Raw genomic sequence first — 18,486 nt, 5'->3', positions numbered from 1 at the left:
AAAAGTACTCTTGCCCTGGCTGGTTTGCTCAATGGTTTGAGCATCAGCCTGCAAACTAAAGGGTTGCAAGTTCAATTCCTGGCCCTAGGGGAAACCAATCAATGTGTCTTTCTCATACTAATGTTTTTCTCTTCCTCTCCCTCCTCCCTCCTTTCCACTCTCTCTGGGAATCAATGCAGCGAAAAATATCCTTAGGAGAAGATTTTTTTTTTAAAGTGCACTCATTTCCCTTAAGAAAAATGCATATTTACTCCTCACACCTTTTCTTAGCCAAAGCACATTCCTGTGTATTGTTGTCCCCTCTTATTGTTTCAAGTAGCTTCAATTATATACATTAGAATTTTAATCTCTTAAAATCTTAATATCTACACTATTTTATTATTAAATTCTAAGAATTAATTGAGAATTCTGAGTTGATCTGATTGTAGTACCTAATAGAACTTTATCTTAACCCAATCTTCTATTTAAAGCCTCACTTTACCAAGACTATATTGTTATTTGAATAGGCTTGGGAAGACAGTGCTTCTAAGATCCTATATAATAAAAGGGTAATATGCAAATTGTCCCTACAGGCAGGCATTCAACCAACCAGTAGTTAGATATGCACTGACCACCAGGGGGGTGGCCCGGAACATAGAGGGCATCGGCGACTGGCCAGCACTGCTGGCCCCAATGGGCCCCGACGAGAGTGGGACCACAGTGGGATGGTGGAGCAGGTGAGCGGGTGGTACTGGGCCAAGGTGGGTGCGAAGGGAGGCCCCAGCCAGCAGCTGGGGGAAGGGAGGCCCTGGCCAGTGGCAGGCAGCTGCTAGGGACCCTACCCATGCATGAATTTCTTGCACTGGGCCTCTAGTAGCAAAATAAGTGGCTAATGGTGAAGATCTTCAACATCAGTGATTAGAAGACAGGAAACAGACAATTCATCCTATGGTAATGAAATGATTCAGAAATTAGGAGAGAAAGGAAGAAACAGTTTTTTTTCAAGAAAATATGAGAACCAGAATTTGCATATAATTTCCAGAATACAGGTCTGATAAAGCAAGATTAAAAGATAATGAGCTAGGACATTTCCTTCTCTCCCGCAACCTCATCAAGATCAAACATAACCTGGCCTGACTAGAAGTCAATGGTAAAATAAATTATCAAAAATATAATTAAGTAAGCAGAGAAGCCTGGGCAAGCTTCTTGGACATTTTTATATGAAAGCTGTAAAAATGAAGCTTCCTGGGGTCATTTCCATCAAAATCACTAACACAGCCTACATCTGGCTTGACTCTGACCAAAGATCTCTCCTCAGAATCAATTAGGGCAATTACAAACTAGTGGTGCACAGGGCGCATTTGTGGTTAATTGAGTAAAACATACTTAATCAACCTTTCTGTGTAAGAATTATGTAGAAAGTCAAAATCTCTAGTACCTATTGGTTCTAAGTTCTGCTGCTTGAAATCTGGCTCTCTTTTGGCTGTGAAGGGGGAAATATGTGCAGGAGGAAAATGGATGGTTCCTTATGGTTTTTCTGGCATAAGAGGGTATTAGAGGAATCTACTTTCTGTGGCCAGTAAATGCTTACCAGTATTTCTGAAGACTATGTGCATGTGCTAGAGAGAGCACAAACATGCAAAAATAAAAAGAATCAATCAGAAGCAACTAACCTGGAGGCTGCATGGGTCAATAACCTGACATGAGCTTTGATTCAAAACTCTAGCTCTTTTTTTTTTTAATATATTTTATTGATTTTTTTAGAGAGAGGAAGGGAGAGGTATAGAGAGTTAGAAACATTGATGAGAGAGAAACATCAATCAGCTGCCTTCTGCACGCTCCCACTGGGGATCTGCCCGCAATCAAGGTACATGCCCTTGACCGGAATCGAACCTGGGATCCTTGAATCCGCAGGCCGACGCTCTATCCACTGAGCCAAACCGGTTAGGGCAAAAACTCTAGCTCTTAAAATTATTTACAAAGATGTTAATTTATTATTACACCCCAACTGATGATATATTCTGAAAATTAAAATTTAAAAAATACTACCGGATTATTAACTTAGTTCAGCATGTTCTTTTATTTTCATGCTATTCCAAGAGGCCAGGCCAGGAAATGCCTGTTGTGGAAAGATAGCAGCAAATACAACTCATGCTGGAATCCAGCATTCTCTAAACATAACTTTTCAGAGTCAATCTCCAATGTATCTAATTTTTGGAAGACAGCTCTGTTATAGAAAGAATAGCCAAAAAGCATTTCTACTGGGCATGGAGGGAGGAGGCTAAGAGTTAACTATGAGAGAGCTGGGGCAAACCATCAAAGTCTATAGGCTTTTACTGAGCAACACAATTTCTAACCTAAGATATGGGAGGAGTAAGCCCCTTGTATCAATGGGAAGACCACCCTCTAATTGTTATCTGAAGCACTGGGCAAAATAAGCAAGAACTATTTTAAAGAATCCAAACAGCTCATATCCTCCCCTTGCTGGTTACACTTTTAACAACTTGGCATTAGCACTCACCTACCTCTGAATAAGAAGAGAACAAAGGGAAAGAACAAAAGAGATATAAAACAGAAAACAAAAATGCCCTGGGGTTGTTCTGACTCCAGAGGCTCAGATGGGGTGAATGGTGCTTCATCAGCACAGTGGGAAGTTCCCAGGCAGGCAGATCCCATGACCTGAAAGAAGCCTCTGATGTGGATCTGTAATCAAACTAAACAAAGAATTTTAAAGAGGATGAAAAAAAAGTGGCCTGTTTTTGTGGGAAGACTATTATTTTGCCTTACCTCCTCTGGAATCAGTACTCTGGCAACATACTAATGTCTGGAGCAGTCTCTCCCAGCAAAAACAATGATCAAATTATTTATGTTTTCATTGTGTCACACTGCAAGAGGCTACAATGTAAAAATAGTCTACAAAAAGAAGCCCCAGGTGACACAGATGGTAGCATCAATTGTTTAGGGGCGGGCGGGGGGCGGGGGGGGCAGGGGTGGAGATCACAAGCTTTGCATTAAAACTATTCTGACAAATGAAATCATCATAAGGAAGAAATAGAACTTTGATTGAATAATAATTCTGAGTAAATGTCAACTTCCCTCATATCCACACTCATCTTTGGCATTAAAGATGGCTTTAGAATAAAATGAGAAGGACATTGTTTCTTGTTTCACATGAATAGAGATTAAGTACTGTAAGATCTTTTGAGAAGCAAGGAGAATTCCCACAAGATTTGAATGGGCTCAGATTTTAGAAAACAAGGATACATGTGGATGCAGACTATAAGAAACTATTTTATCGGTCACACTTGCACTGTTTCTAAGTGTTGTGTCTCTCAGATATGTGCAAACAGAGGCCAACAAGCTAATAGAATAACAGAGAAAGGAAGATGCTAACCTAAGTTGAAATACATGTTCCCATTTTTGTGGTCTACATGGAGGTGTCAGAGTATAATAAAAGAACAGATACATAGAGCATTTAGACAACCTTTTCTGAAATGTTTATGGCTGTGATCTCTTGTTAAGAGTGTCGTTTGTATAGCTTTAATATTTAAGATGTTTCTGCAACTCTTTAGTTTCCTGCCCTTTATATTTAACAATGACTCAGAAGACAGTGAGAGTATCAAATACAGCTGTCAAGTTTGATATATAACTCAGGGTCCTTCTAAACCGTGGGTTCAAATGGCTATGACTTGGCCTTTGCAGCCTCCGGCCCTCTGGGCAGGTCTTATCTCTGGGCTTGACATTGCCCTTGCAGACCCAACTTGCTCTCTCTTATCCTGCTTTCTGTCTGTCTGTTTCCAGAGAGCTAAGCCAACGATTTCTCTTTTGTGAGTCTTACAGGTTTTCTTGCCTGCCGTTCTCGGGCTGCCCCTCTCTTGTGCTCTCCGTAAGCTATTTTGGCATCTGGCTGTCTTCCCTTCCTGGCGCGTGACTCGCCTTGTGAAGTGCATTTATAGCTGCACACTTTCCATGCTGCATGGCAGGCTGAGCTGCAGGGTTTCATTTTTAGTGACTGTTGTGGTACTTGATGTCTCTTCTGATGTAAATAGAGCTCCACTGTTTCCAGAAAAAATGAAACAGAGCATTTCATGTAAAGCCTTGTGAGTAATGGTAGAAAGCTTGAAGGAGATTAATGAATTAGTCCCACCCTGGCTGTCTTCCCCACGTGTCCCAGAGTGAAAAGTTGGCATCCAGGACCTGCTCTAGTGCCGCATTTTTCACCACGTTGAAAGGAGGTCTTGGAAAGGGGGTAATGCTTAGTAAACTCCCCTGGATCTTCCAGCTAGTTCAGCACCCCCAAGCACAAGCCGGGCCCCCCTTTTTTTTCACTTATTGCTGTTAACCACATTTGTCAGAAAGTTTACAAGCCAGCAGAATGTCCTGGCAGCCTTCATTTCCAAGGCCTACCCTTAGCATTGCAAGTGGTCATCGCAGCATAAGGCAGTGTTGTTATTTGTCTTCTTCTGAATGAAGACACTCTCCTATGTATGGCTGCATTGTGTGGCCAGCTCCATACTTCCTGTGAGTTATTGTGCGTGTGGAATGGTTTCTGAGTGTTTTAAAGATGCCCATAGTTTTTAAAGCTGGAAGTGCTTCTCCCGAGGCTAAATTGATATTCTAATATCATAATCCTCATTTCTCATCTCCCTAAGCAGGCTGTCGGGAAAAGGTAACCCTGAGGCCAGGTCTACAAGCTATTCACACTTCTACACCATTGGTGATGAGCAATGGCTCTAACATAGCCCCTCGGTTGTCACCCACAAGGCCATGTCCTCTTGTACTAGCTTTGGATCATAATTAATTCTTTCACATCCACATGTGTTGTACCACAATTCTAGCCTGTTAATCATTGAAAATATGTTCACACAAAGTGCTGAGACATGTATCCAGGCTGTTCATATAACACCCTGTATTTCTCTCCTATCGAGAGGATACTGCACTTTTTGAAAGCAGAAACTACCAGTGACGCTGGAACACTACACTGCTCAGTAACGGACTGAAAGCAGATCATGCAGGGATGTGCCCATGTGGGAGATAGACGGCAAGTCCGGACAATTGCTGCAGTCAGCATTTCACTCTCTTCTTTACAGATGGTGATGACAAGCTCATTGCATCCTGAGAGACATTGCCAGTGCTTTGTGGAAGAATCCTTGGATATGTTTAAGAAGTTCCTTCTTGTCTAGAAAACCTTGGCAAGGATCTGGCTAAGTCCAAGGGCTTCCTTGTTTTTCATCTGCCTGCCCTGTCAACTTCTGGCAAAGCTGAATATTATCTTGAGCAGCTTCTTGAGTTTTCTGTGTAACTGAGAGCCTTATGCACAATGATAGAGTCATTAAGGAGATTGAAAAAATATTACTTCTCTAAAGGCTCTCACAGTGAAAGGGTGGAATCCACACCCTTTTCATCACTTGATCTACAAGATAACCCACAGTACCAACTAATGGAGACCCCCTAAGAGGTGTATGAACATTGGCAAAAAGCCAGAATGAAAAAAAAATGCAGTAGGTGTGAAGGTCAGTCCAAGCTCTTTTGAGCTGATCCACCAGTGAGTTGTTCTCTGGATAGCTTGGAAAGGAAGTGAACTTGGATAAGAAGTATCAAGATTTTGGAAGCTGGATAATAGCTTTGTCGTGAATAGGCTTTACTTTCTCAGCTCCTAATTTTTCATCTTTTATTAGGATATGTCATGTGCCTATCTCAGAAATCTGTCATTCCCATTTTTATAGTTGCATAAGTGGGAATGCAACTTCTGAGTTGAAAAGAGCTATGCTGTTGAATGAAATGATGAAACATTAATATTTTATAATTCCTCACAGACAAATAGAATCATACATCATGGCTAAGATGAGCATAGCAGAATGCATCAAGGGATAGAGCAATGAGGACATTCCTTAAACAAGGTTCTATTTACACATAAGAACAATAACATTTTCTGAGCACTTATTCCATGCCAGACACAATTCTAAGTATTTTATATGTATTCACATACTTACTGCTTATAACAAAATGTATGAGGCATATGCTATTCTTCCACATTTTATAGATGAGAAAACTGAAGCATGGAATGAATCAGTAATTTGATCAATGTCAAACTGTTGGTAAGTGGCAAAGATGAGGTTAAAAGCCAAGCAGTTTGGCATTAGATCATGCAACTTTAACTATTACTCCATACTGCCTCTGGTCAACACTAATTATTGCTTTGCTTTTACTAGGGATATTGCTTACTTAAGATGATCAATGATCATGGGTGTATCTGTTATGTATTGTGACAATACTGCATAATAAACCACTCAGAAATTCAGTGGCCTGTACCGGTGAGCATTTATATTATTATCATGCACCACTGGGATTCAGCTGATTTAGGCTGGCATGGCGTGGTGTGAGCTTACCTGGGTTAATTCATTCTTCTGCAAAGTGGTTCTACTTCATATGCCTCTCCACCAGTCTCTGCATCTTTTTTAACCTACATTTTATTGGCTCAATGAAGGCACTTAGTCGAGTTCAAGAGTCAGTGTGAAGGCCCTACCAAAGGTGTATGACAATGGATATGAACACAGGGAGAAGTGAAGAATTGAGTCATCAAGTCAGTCTAATGTAATTAGTAACAAGGAAAGTGAATTGGGTTGGGAATCAAGTTCTATTCTATTTAGTTATTAATGTATTCATCTCTTCAGTAAACTCTCTTGGTTTTCATATATAAGCAACTGCTCTTAGACCCTAGACATATCAAGAGAAAATTCAGAGTTGCATCTTTAAAAAGGTGTGTAATCTCATGGGTGAGATAGATAAGTCAATAATTACAATACACCATAGTATTGCCAAGAGTATTACAAGATCAAAGTCTAAAGCTCCAAAAAAGGGCTGTATTAAGGCAGGGGAAAGAAGAAACAGGAATAGTGACTCCCCTAAGAAATTCTTTGGGCTGAATCTTGAAGTGTAAGTAGTTCAGATAAGAGACCAAAAATAAAGCATCTATTATAGGCTGCAGGGTGTCAGGATATGAAGTTAAAGAAGTCAGATCATGAAGGGATTTGCATGTCACCTTAAACAGCCCAAACTGTATCCTGAAGGCAATAGGAAGCTATGAAAAAATTTAAGCAAATTATCAAGCTTTGTATACATGGTATAAACAATGCCTGGCAATTTTCTGATGGATACTTTAGTAATTACTGTATGGGTAAGTAAGTAGTATCACACAGAAAAAAGCTTTCTGTAATGCTCCTTCATTGCGAAGTCCCCAAATATACTCTCTTATTCGTGTCCCAGAGTGGAATCAGGCCCTGAAAGACTGGTTCTCAGTTGTTGATAAACAACCATAAGTACATATCCAAAGGATCAATTTATTTATATGCACTAAGAAATACAAGTTTCACACAAACTGTGAAGATTTGAGTTAACAGGGTTGGCACATGACTCCCAGTGACCAAACTGTGTGGCCATTCAAAGTTTGTTTTATGGATTTATTGTCAATTATTACAGCAACAAGGACCAAAAACAGAAAAGGAAAAAGATTTCTGGGTGAGCATGAAATCAAAACAAGGGAGTTAGATGAACTGAATGTTTAATAGCAATAGGTGAGAATACCTATTGTTCAATTTCACAATAGAGTTGGACTTTCCATTCAGATCAGAAAGACTTGAGTTTCTCCCTGGCTCCAAACCTAAGGGTCAGACTTGCCAGTGGGACATAAGTAACTTGAAGTCCAAAGACTAGGGTCCCCTTTTAAATTCATAATTGTTATCATTTGCTCAGGTTATGGCTTCTCTTCTTGCATCTTCATGGTCAACTGATGCCTCTTCTGTGTGGCACCTTTTTTTCTGTAAATATATTAATGTTTCAACCAGAGACATCTGGTCTGTCATATGTCTGCTGATCTGTTATCTAATATTGATTTATCATTTATCTCCCAGAGAGCCAATTATTTCCTTCATTGTTAACATTCCTAGTGGGCTCTTTATTGTAGTCCCTTCATACAAAAAACAAAACAAAACACTAGAATGTGCAGTCAACAACTATTATATAAACATACCTAAGCATTCAAGTTTAAAAAGCAGACATTTTTTATTATTTAATGATGGATCTCCACCAGTGAGTTTTTGACCTGCATTAAAAGCATATGAGTTTTTCTAAGTTATTTAAATCAATATATTCATGAAAACATGTTTTTTATTCACTGGAAATTTTAACTTCAAGTAATGCATCTTTCTAATTATATAGCAAAGGGCAATAGATACCTCCAGGTAACCTTTGAAATAGGAGAAGAAACAATTTGTTTGTTCTCTGATTTCCCATTTTCTTTTTCTATGTTCTTTATTACCATGAGCAGAATTTTTGTTTATAGTGTTGAGAAACCTTCCTGACTCCTAAATAATACTTTGATTACATTGCAATGAATGAAGGAAAAGGAAATAAAGTAAGCAATCTTTAAATTTGTCACTGATATTGGGTATTTTATGGCTTCAACTATGTTGCTACAAGATAAGCAATTAAAAGAAGGTATTGTGTGCATCCCTGGTATACAAATCATTCAGGAAAGTCAGAGAAGGTTAAACTGTTATAGAAATATTGCTGCTTATGTTAATCTGTTTCTGTTTCTTCTATTCTTTTTTCTTTTAATATGATTTACTGATCGGAGAAAAGAGGATTGCCACATTTATCAGAATGCTTTTGTTTCCAAGTAGTAGAAAACACAACTCAAACAGGCTTAATTAATAATTTATTGTTTTGTGGTTGCAAAGTCTTTTAAGTAGTACTTGACCCACAGCTCCAAAGGATTGCCAGACCTTGTTTTATTCTTTTTGCATGTCTCCACTCCTCTTTCTAGGTGTTTCCTTCAGCCAGAAGAAGCTTCCTTCTTCGTTGTCCGAGATGGATGACTGTGGCTCCCAAGAAATCATACCTTCTATCCAGCAGAGAAGAGCATTTCTGCCACAAAATAGGAATAAATGACCTAAGATTCATTTTGATCAGACCAGCTAACCCACAGGCCCACTTCTGAACAACTCACCATGGCCAGGGAGCCATGTGCCCCTCTGTACCTGGTAATCAAGTCAGCTTTCTACACCACATGGTCTTTATGGGAGCAGGGAATTGATGTTCAGTAAAATCAGGGTAGTGTACCGAGAGGGAGTACACTTAGAAGTCAAGTAAATGATATAACACTCTGGCTTTAATGTTAAAAACACACACTAAAAGCTATTCCTCTTTGCAGTAACGTATTTGGGCAATGTGAATAGAATACACAAAGAATATAATTTCAACTGAGTTTTCCTTGAAAATAATTCACCTATAAAAAGGATTAATGGGAATAATGAGAATACTTTACCTAACGAGATAGGGATAATTGATATCTACCTTCACCCCCCATAGCGGAGTTCCACAACCATTTCCATTTGCCTTTACGATTCCAAAGTAGCACTGCTAATCAAAAGCTGTTTCAAGCTACCAAGTTCAACTTCCCCTTTTATCTTCTAAGCAGCCATGAATCCACTGTCCAGTTTTGCTTATTATCTTCTCCACACCAGTACAATGATGAATAATAAAAAGGCAGGAGGAACACTAACTAGTCACTGACAAGGAACAAATAACTCACACAACTCCAGCCTGTTAGGAGATTCTGTCATTTAAAAGCTAAAAGCATCTACCACATGCAAATTGAGACATCTATTTCTGCATTATAATCCTCTGTTTGGTCTTCGCTCCATATTTTACCTTGTTCTAAATTACTTCCATTGAGAAATTTACACCTTAGTTTTTTGTTTTGTTTTTTCCTAAAGAGATACTAATTATCCTTGGGTAGTGACTAAACCAAAAGTCAGAATTTTCCTCTTCAGGGCTATGTAAAATTGTTATGTCTTCATTTGCTTATATTTACTAGAAAGCATTTATTCTATTTCAAGTGGCACAGAAACCTTAATGTAATTCTTTTGCATGAAATCTAAAAAAAAATGTTAAGTGACTTGACAGTTTTTCTCCATATCCCCTTTTAAGATGGATTGTCATTTTCCAGGTGACTCCAACCCTGAGAGGTGGGGAAATTTCAAAATGTCCACTTCATAGCATCTAGACTCCAATGAACTAAACCATCAAACTGTTCTTTACATTAAATAAATCATGCATTGGCAATAAATATTTCCATAGTCAAGGTTGGTGTTATAAGGATTTAAGATGAAGAAGTTCAGAAATAAAGTGTATAATAACCAACAGCCTTGGGGGGAAAAAGCGATTCAATTTGGGTTTAAAATCAAGTTTTACACAAGCTCACAAGTGCTTTAATAAATTATTAGGTATTTTATTTAATAAAAACCTGACTTTTATGCTAATCAGCTAAGGAGCAATGTATTTGCTTTAGATTAATACTTCTTTATAATAGAGTTTAATTTACTTTCAAGTGCCCCCCCTTTAACTATTACCCGCTTGTACATACAAAAGGAAAAAATAACATATTGTAAATTACAGTTAATTATTTGAAGTAGGAAGATATTCTATTGCTTAATCACAACATAAAACTCCTTATCATAAGTATTTGTTATAATCATAGTTGACTTCAGAAGAGTTGTTGATATTAAAGAATACTTAATTTCGTATAGTAGATGAATACTGGTAATAAAAATAATAAATGAAGAGGATGTTCTACAATACATTTTATAATTAATGTTCACATTCTTTAATTTGTCCCCTATGTCCTTCCTACTAAACCTGCCCTCACTATTCCTAATCCATAGAAGCCACTGCCTCCTGCCTGGTATTTCTGACCTCACCTGTTGGTGATGTAGTGTGTGCCCTCATTTCTCCCACACAAGAGTGAGGCACTAACTACCCAGCTGCTGAGAGTCCAGACTGCTGGCAATTTTCAACGGCGCAAAATTTGCAAAATGTCCCAAAGCCAGTGGTTCTCAAACTTTAACATGTATGAAAATCATTGAAGAACTCAAAATGCAAATGGCCATGTCCCCAGATTTCTCATTTAGTAATTCAGGGGGTGGGACCCAATAGTCTACCTTTTTAACAAGTACACAGTGATGCTGATGATGCCGTTCTGGGAAGCACACTTTGAGAATCACTGCCTAAGCTGTAGAGAGCCGCCACACCCCAGGTCACACCTCCCTCCACATAGCATCCCAGGTCCATCAGGAGCATAAAACCAGGCCCATTTTCCCAAAGAGACAAATTTAAAGGGTCATCCCAGCTCCAGATCTCCTGGTGGAATTGGGTGAGGCACTTAGCATTGCATTGTGCTTCAATATTCCCTCTGCCCAATCCTATGTCCATTCTTCTCCTGTGGCTGCTAATCCTATGTGTATTGCAAGATCCAAACTGATCTATGTAAAACATCTATCTAACATCATTTTATGGGGCTCTGATATGTCCAGAATACCCTCCACACTCTTATCTATGGTCTGCATCCTCCCCAATTCTGGATCAATAAAACTACATAGTTTCTACTGGCTGTTGAATGCTGCTGGAGAAAAAGTACAAATTCATAATGCCCTGCTCCCAATGAATCCTCCCACTGCCAGATGGTACTACAATGTGTCTAGGTAGCTTTCTCTCCCATTTTTCATGTTAACTATTTTTTCCCCATTTTCTCCCTACCTCCCACTCCACCATTTCCTCACATATTCTCAGAAGGTGACCTTTTCATCCCCTTACCTCACAGCACAAACCAGATGCCAAAGTCATCCTCCACCTCCTTTTCCCTTATTCCCCAAATCTAGTCTAATATCAAGTTATGATTAATTAGTTTATAAAATATACCTCAAATTTTTCTACCTCTCTCCTTCCCACTGACCATTGATGCCAATGGTGCAGGCAGATATTATTTCTTCCTCTCACAGTAAAGCCTTTCTGACTAGACCTAGGCTTTTGTCAGCTCCAACCTGTTCTCTATGTTGGCAGTGTTTCTAAACATTAAAAACTGATTTTTCCTCTCTCTTTGAACATGCTTTTTCTAAACTCATCTACTACAAATGTCCCCATGACCCACCCCCACTCCACATATTCACATACCGACCTCAGGATAAAGTTCAAAAGGATAAAGTTCAAAAGGCTGTCCATGGTCCAAGCCCTGCTTATATCTCTTACTTCAGCCTGTATTCCCACATACAGCACAATATGCCTCGGTTATACTAAACAACGTGAAGTTCTCAAGCCCTTGCATACGTCACTCATCCAGAAAAAAATGTGTCTGAGTTCCCAAGGCTAAGAAAACAAACAAACAAAAATATGGCAATAAATTTTAAAGCTGTGCAATCCTTGAGAATACATCCTCAGATAGGCTCGTCATAAAATTCCAGGTCAAGAAACATTGCCATAGCTGCAATTGTCTAAAGTAATAGCAAAAGAATTATAGAATTTTATAATAAATTCAGATCTACTCAAAACACCTATCTAACATAAATAATAACCATAAAATAAAAGCAAGGCCAAATCTCTTATTTTCCAAATAAGGAAAACTAACCCTAACCGGTTTGGCTCAGTAGATAGAGCCTTGGCCTGCGGACTGAGGGGTCCTAGGTTTGATTCAGGTCAAGGGCATGTACCTTGGTTGCGGGCACATCCCCAGTAGGAGGCGTGCAGGAGGCAGATTATTGATGTTTCTCTCTCATCGATGTTTCTAACTCTCTATCCCTCTCTCTTCCTCTCTGTAAAAAATCAATAAAATATATTAAAAAAAATAAAAATAAGGAAAACTATGTTCAGTTAAGTTAAATCATGTCCAGTGGCTATTAAAGGTGACAGAAGTAGATTGGGAGGAGGGTGGAAAAGTTGAAGGGAGTCTATAAAATGAACTATTTTTTAAAAAAGGAAAGAAACAAAAGTGATTAGGAAGGCATCATTATCAATTTTTAAATCTAATACAGACAACCCACTGGTAGTGAGGGTGTGGAGACAGACAGGAGGACAGAATCTCACACTGATCTCCAAAATAGTCATAGTCCCTTTCGGGAGGTATTGTTGCCCATGGTTCTGTTGAAGGGGTGAAAACATGAGATGGGAGGATTTATGTGGGCCTGCTGATTGTAGCTCGAAGTTAACATCTCAGGAAGAAGTGTGTTTTATATTATTAACTGGTATACAAACACATGAAGCCAACATGCTCATGTGCACACAACTAAATAATAAAAATATTCACAAAATGCGCTGTTTTCTACTTCATCTTGTTCTATTCTATATCATTGCAAAAAGGGTTAAACACAACCTGCTTAATTGTCTTCATTGCCCATTAATGGGTTGTAGCCCACAGTTTGAAAAATAACATATGCTTGATTTCTTATTATGTAGTCTGAACTTGTGGTTTGCATTGTCTTACTTTATCCATAACAGCAATGTACTTTATAATATCTCTAGTACAGTTTGCCTTCTTGGTAAATGGCATTTGGTACCCCAACAATACTTCTTATTGGGATTAAGCCATGTAGTAGGAAGAAGGATATAATGTGTCTTAGCTCAGGCTGCCATAATAAAACACAATTGCCTTGAGTGGATTAACCAACAGGAATTTATTTTCTCATAATTCTGGAGGCTGGAAGCCCGAGGTCAGGGTGTCTGCATGGTCAGGTTCTGGTGAGAACTTTTTGCTGGCATTCAGACAGCCACTTTCTGGCTGTGTCCTTTGCAGTAGAGACAGGGAAGGGAAACTCCCTGACATTTCCTCTTACGAGAGTATTAATCTCATCATGAGGGTCCCACCCTCATGCCCTCACCTAAACATGATTACCTCTCCAAGGCCCTTTCTTCAAATACCATCCAGATTGGAGGTAAGGCTTCAACATATAAATTTGGGGAGGGAGGTGAGGAGGGAGAACACAATTCAGTCCATAGCATAATGTAAAACCATATAAAGGGTCCAAAGAACTTGTATACATATATGCATAACCAATATACACAGACAATAGTGAGATGAGGCCTGCGGTGTGGGCCAGGAGCAGGCTAGAAGGGGTCAATGGGAAAAAAAGGGGGACATCTGTAATACTTTCAACAATAAAGATACATTTTCAAAAAAAGAGAAAGGGTCTTGCAGTCCTGGTAGAAAAAAAGACATGAATAAACTGGAAGTGAAAGGCAGTTGTGTGACATAAAAGTACTATCCCCCTTGGAATTAGAAATATCCATATAAATAGAAGAGGGCTTATTCCTTGATTTTTGCTTATACCTCATAAAATACAAAGCCCCTTGGAGAAGCAACCTGACAACATAAGGCAGCAACCACGGAGTACAAACGAAGGCGAGAACAGAGAACAGGTCCTGACCTCCTCATTCTCCCAAGCCTGGGGGAAATGTGAAAGAAATCCAGATGCTCCTGTGACATCTTGGTGGGTGCGTGGTGGACAGCCCAACGTCACAACTTTACCATCACAGTGTCAGACTCCTTGCTAGGAATAATTCAGGTGTATGTCTTGGGTAACAGAAGGAGATGGCCAGCATCCCACGAATTTTCTTGTGCAGAGAGAAGTGACATTAAAACACTTCACAGGAGATACAGCAAGGATAGAAATCAGGGACTGAAACGAGGCAAGATGATGGACACCTCAACTGGAGATACCTGGAAGCCAGCAGATAAGGAGAACACAACATGATGTATGCTCTCAATGTGTCCAAATGTCACCCAGAGAGAGGAGTAAAGAGAGGGGAGGGTGGGGGTGGAGACAAAGCCTGTAAGTCTGAATATGTACCACAGAGATATTGAGGAAGACAGAAACAAATTGTTAACTGGAATAAACTGTGATATATTTGCTAAGCTTGTGACTTAAAATGTGACACTACTACCCTTCACTTTCCTCTCATGCTTACTCTCCATTAAAATGTTCCTACTTGTCATTTATAACTTAAGAAAATCATTAGGTTATTTCTAAAAATATAACATAGGTTATCATAAAATGCTTGAGTCAGAAACAATGTCATTGCATGCTAATATTTTTGGAACCCAGTAGTTAACTCCTCACTTCACTGTGCTCCAAAGATGCTAATGGATTGTTCTTTGCTACATGTCAATATTACAGGTGTCACACAAATTTTCACACACTTATCATTTATGAAACTGGTGTTCTTTCTACTGTGATATACAAAAACTTTTCTTGGGAGTCCTCCAAAATACATGAAAAGGTAAATGTATAACAAAGGTTAAATGCAAGACAAATAGTGAATCATTTCTGGATACATTTGTAACTGAGAATTGAATGAACTTCATTTGACTACAGAGCACCATAATACTATTGTCATCTGTGCTACACTTAGCCATTTCTAGTGATCGTTGGCTTTTACTGTAAGCTTATTGCATACTTATCACTGTGGTAGTAGGCACTGCACATATAAATTAAACAGGTCAGAACTACTGCCCTGTCAAACCTGATTGCCTAATCCAACAATGAGAAAATTTAACAATTGCAAAACATTAATATTGCCAATGTGGCATGTTTCATGTGTGATGGGAGCAGGAAGGAGGGTGCAAACTGGGCTTTGTAGGGGGAATTGAGAAGGGTGTCTTCATTAAGATGTGATAACTGGGCAAAATCTTACATTATGGGGAGAAATGTTGTGTTATGTTTGTTAAAAAGTATTCATTTTTCATACTGAAGAGATCTGACTGAATCTCGTAAATATATAAGAATGGAGTAAATTGGTGACAAAAAAAATTGTGTGTTTAATTTTGAGGATTTATCTTATGATTTTATAGGTTGGTGTTATGATAAATAAGAGATTTAAAGATAACTTTTAAAATCCATGCAGTAGTTATTTATTTTGAGGAGATTGTAACACACGCCTATAAATATGAACAAATACCAAGGATTCTATTATCAAAATGACTACTTGTGGATGGAATCAAATATCAAGCAAAGATATTGTGTACCAAGTCTAACATTTTGTACTTCAAAATATTTAGACAGGGCAAGATGAAGTAACCTGGGAAACTCCTTGATGATTCAAAAATGGCTCAAGTGATATTGATGAATGAGATTATAAATGTATGATATGGTGACCCAAATTCACTTTCTCAAGAATGTTAAATTGGAACAGATTCCAATTTTGAGTGTAAGATTCTGCAAAACATGTAAAATTAGGACTGAGACGATCATGTTTGCCTACCAGCTTTGTTGGGCAAACAGTAGAGGTCTCACTGGAAGTGCAGAGGGAAGAAGGAAAGGCCATGTGAACCCAGGGAGAAGAAGGGAGAGATGACAATAGTCGGCTACCTTGGTTTCAGAGTTGTCTTCATTGCCTTGGTTTGGGGGCTGTTAATTTCAGTCCCTTGCAGAGCCTGGCTATACTTCCTGTCATTGGATTTCCTGAAATATACCAAGATTGTCCAGGTTCTGCCTAGGTAAGCATGAGAAAATTTTGTCATATGCAAGCAAATGATTTATACACTAGTGCCTTTCAAAAAATATATAGAAGGTAGCCTAAGACCAAGTTAGAAAAGGCAACAGATTGCTTAAAGCATATTACATACAACATCCTTTGCACTTTTACTTAATGATTCTATTGAATGAAAAGCAATAGAATATAAGTAAAGTGAATGTTGTCTTTATAGTCCCCTGGCATACACAAGCTAAATTCACATGTACATAATCTTCGCTGAATGAGATAGACCCATAGATTTACTTATAATACTCAATTTAGAGAAAAAAATTATGTATTTTATCATTTTCATGTGTATTCTTTTGTTAAGTAGATTAAACTAAAATGTTCAAGGTGATCCTGGAACCTGGGATTATGATTTATCGTCTGGGAAAACATCTAAGAGTAGTTGATTAGCCATTTATGTCTAAATATCCAAATATATTGAGAGTCTAAATGAAACTTTTCAATTATCCAGATGTTGGACATATGTAGCGTGAACATTAGAAATAGAATAAGCAACTGTCACTTGATAAGTCATAGGTTAGGGCAGCATTAGGCACAAAAATCTTTGAAGAGACAAATGTGGCCTTAATGACAGCAACTATATTTTCTTATTGAGTGGCTACCTTTGTCTTCCTAGTCTATTTAGTAAGATTACAGAGGCTCTCCTTGCTATGGGTCCTTCTAAATTCCTTTTCATATTAACTCTTCAGAAATTTATTCACACAGAAGGGATTGATAGTTTAGTTACTCAGTATAAGCCATCCCAGGAGAACTGTCATTTTAAGCCTTTAATTAAACAGAACAATCTTTTACTGCAGGAATTTTCAAAGCTTAGTCAAAGAAAAGAAAAAGGGAGTATTTGAGAAACAAGGAAGTTTCCCTAATGACACTTATCACACAAGGTAGGTAACTGTTCACTCTATCTCATTTCTTAACAAATCAGGCCTTGTTTAGCAAATGAAAAAAAAAAGAGTATTAAGCAAACTAATTCTCAAACTAATTATATCTTATCATTGTAATCATTACCATTGCTATTTTCATTCATAAATCATCTTTTCTTATAAGTGTATATATTCACCCATAAGAGAAAAAGAAAACAAAAAAGAAAATAAACTCAATGAGAGATCAAACAGATGATATCAAGGAGACATGGTACCAATGGCGATTTTTGTGAAAATATATGAAATAAAATAATTACAGCTACAATATCATACAGACAAGGTAAGAGAAAAGTTATTCAAACTGATTTCCTGCATGTTGATCTCTATTGCAAAGTTCCTTGGAAATTTGCAATACAAGTGCTTAAGGCAAATAATGCTGGTAGGGTGTCCAGGTTGTGGGGAACATCATATTCCTGGAAGGAGTAGAGACAGATTCCATCTCATAAGTAAGTCAAGGGAGGAGCTGGTACTTCTTGAACCAAGAAAGCTCGGGTGACAGGTCATGTCATTGGGCAATACACCAAAGAGTTGCGACCGCAAGGATTGGGCCTCTAAACATGACAGGGAGGGGTGACTATACAGTTTAAAAACCCCACAGCTTAAAAGCTGAGGTCTCTCCCCAAGTCTGATATTTATTTTAGCCAGAGTGCAATGGGCAAACCCAACATCTGCACTTCTGTTGTTCTGTAAATATTCTAAACTAGAAACCCGGTGCACAAAAATTTGTGCACTTGGGCGGGGGGGTGGTCCCTCAGCCCAACCTGGGACCCCTCGGGGGATAACCACCTGCTGGCTTAGGACCGCTTCCCAGAGGATCAGGCCTAAGCTGGCAGTCAGACATCCCTCTGGCAGCCCGGGAGCCCTCGGGGGATGTCCATTTGCCAGTGGGGAGCAGGCCTAAGCTGCAGTTGGACATCCTTAGCGCTGCTGAGGAGGCGGGACAGGCTTCTGCCACCACCGCTGTGCTGGCAGCCATCAGCTTGGCTTGTGACTGAGCAGAGCTCCCCCTGTGGGAATGCATTGACCACCAGGGGGCGGCTCCTGCATTGAGCATGTGCCCCCTGGTGGTCAGTGTGTGTCATAGTGACCAGTCATTCCTAGTCATTCTGCTGTTAGGGTCAATTTGCATATTACCCTTTTATTATATAAGATAGAGGCCTGGTGCATGGGTGGGGGCCTGCTGGTTTGCCCTGAAGGGTGTCCCGGATCAGGGTGGGGGTCC

At 39.0% G+C, this 18,486-nt stretch overlaps 1 long non-coding RNA gene across 1 annotated transcript in view; it reads right to left on the bottom strand.

Moving 5' to 3' along the window:
• Positions 1-346: 346 nt before the first annotated feature.
• The window catches only part of LOC106725381, a 45,916-nt gene continuing 27,776 nt past the window's right edge, over positions 347-18,486 (bottom strand). Inside the window, exons 2-3 of the long non-coding RNA XR_001361269.1 lie at positions 15,046-15,050; positions 347-365 (exon numbers count right to left, since the gene is read on the bottom strand). This is a non-coding gene — a long non-coding RNA (uncharacterized LOC106725381). The remainder of the gene's footprint in view (positions 366-15,045; positions 15,051-18,486) is intronic.

This window comes from Myotis brandtii, unplaced genomic scaffold, assembly GCF_000412655.1.
Source record: "Myotis brandtii unplaced genomic scaffold, ASM41265v1 scaffold159, whole genome shotgun sequence".
In the NCBI taxonomy this organism is placed as follows: Eukaryota; Metazoa; Chordata; class Mammalia; order Chiroptera; family Vespertilionidae; genus Myotis; species Myotis brandtii.
This window is presented reverse-complemented; position numbering and strand designations above follow the sequence as displayed.